Source organism: Limulus polyphemus, unplaced genomic scaffold, assembly GCF_000517525.1.
Source record: "Limulus polyphemus unplaced genomic scaffold, Limulus_polyphemus-2.1.2 Scaffold2285, whole genome shotgun sequence".
Classification (NCBI taxonomy): domain Eukaryota; kingdom Metazoa; phylum Arthropoda; class Merostomata; order Xiphosura; family Limulidae; genus Limulus; species Limulus polyphemus.
In genome coordinates, this window is record NW_013667895.1 from 188418 (window position 1) to 190696 (window position 2279).

Genomic DNA, 2279 nt, shown 5'->3' on the forward strand with positions numbered 1-2279 from the left:
GTATATATATATATATATATATATATATGGGGGTGCCCTTTTGAGACATACTCTACATATGTATAAAACCACAAAATCTAATAAGTTGCTACCTGGATTTACAGAGTCATAAGAGACTTGGAAACCTCTGGTGTTATAGAATTTTACAAATGTGACATAATTAACAAAATTCTGTGAATATAATTTTGACCTTTTATTCAATCTAGTTATATGTCCATTAGGCCTCAGACCCACTGGAAGGGTATTATTATTTGTAATATTTTATTTAATATCATTTAATCAAAGGAACTACAAAATGATAATGCAAAGGTCTACTGGAAGTCATAATAGTAGTTACTAATATTTGTAGTGCATTCCGTGATTTTTCAAGAATTCCGTAATCCTCTTAGGCATGAAGTCAATGAGACACTTTACTGTTGACTTGACCTTTATATTCTCCTATGCAGCCTTTAAATGTAATATTATTCAGCAGGTTTCATTCCACTTTATGAAGCACAATTAGATAACTCTAGGGTAATTCAATACGTTTGATCATAGTTGTATAGTATTGGAAATAATTATGGAAATGGTGAGGAAAAAAGATATAAAAGGTAGATACTAAGGGAATGCCACAACTTTTTCACAAGAATACAATCACATATTGCAAGTTTGTGGGCTTATAACTAAAAACTTAACAACAAACAAACATCCATCGAATCAGAAAGTGCCACACCAGAATAAAGCCTATAAAAAGCACAGACACTCATACTATGCCCAGTAGCAGTGGTGTAAATAGAGGACTGAAATACCAGATGATCAGAAGATAAAAACCAGTATGATGCATATTAATAAAATTACTGAAGGACATGGTCTTGAAGATGACCTTAGTGATATTGTCATCACACACTCATTTCTGAATTATAATCATTCCAATGGACTTCTGTATCACATTGTATAAAATAGCATAATCCAGGAAGTTGCTTCCAGTGTTCTGAAAGTGATAATACTAATTTATATGTGGTGCGATATATACCCGTGATATTCCAAGGATTAACCTAGCACTCAAATTAAAATGTAACACTGGTTGATATCTAATTATAGTGCCATTCCATTGTAGGATGGAGTTAAATTGTTTTTGAATATAAAGATGGATACTGTATATTCAAATAAACAAAAGCGAATTGAAAGATACTTTTAAAATAAACTGAAACTGACTAAAAACACACGATCAAAAGATATAGAAGATGAAAACAAAACGTCATATTCAGATCTTGTGTCTTACGAGTCAGAAACCAATCTGGTTAAAATGCCAACACTACAGCTACAGAAAATTGGAAGATAAGAATCTGTAAATATCTCGGCTCCAAAGGACAACTGAGGAGGAGTACCATATGTAAAAGTTAAAGAAGGATCATTCAGCTATTTCATGAAACAGTTGATAGTTTCTGTGATGAAACCTACTTCAAAGTGTAACACACGAAGGCTAAATATAACACGATCTCCCCTAAATTGAGGATGTTGCAGAAGTTTAAACATTTTGTAAATATGAGATATATATACACTAAAGTAATGTGAAATCTGTGGTACTTGCATGCCAACGCTCATCTTCCATTTCTTCAACTAGTTCTCAAACCGACGTTAATTTTAATACCAATTAAGAAGTTATAATATAGTACAGTGAAATCGCATGAAAATTGACACCCATAGTTAGACTTAAGGCAATGGAATGGGTCATACAAGGTGGTAATACACTAAACGAATCACAAACACAGCAAACGTCTTCACAGTCACAAAAGCTGCTGCCCAAACATGTAAGAGTGAAAACACTTTGAAATATCAAATCACAAGACAAAACCTGTTTAAAAAAATCAAAATGCATTATAGAAATCCTTTAAGTATAAATAAAACAATACAATGTAAAATATAATTGTTTACCAGACGACCTACATTCATTGTTCATCTGCTACTGTTGGCTTGCATTGTTTCAACAATCTAAATTCAAAAAGGTTTGGTAATATTAAGTAGGTACGTGCCTTAAGTTACGTTATTTGTTTAGCTGGTGATTGTGTTCTAATTTGGTTTGGCTTGATTCGAGAACTTGAAGGTGATTGCTTACTCCTGACGAAGCTGTAATAGCGAAATATTGAGGAATAAAATTATATTCTGGAGGTAAAGGTCGGGTTTATTTGCATTAATGAATATGTCTAGTAAAATACTCCAGTTTGCGTTAAAAAACTTAAGTAAAATAAACTGTGCTTGAATACGGAGATAAATTATGGCTAGGGACGAAGGTCGGTCAT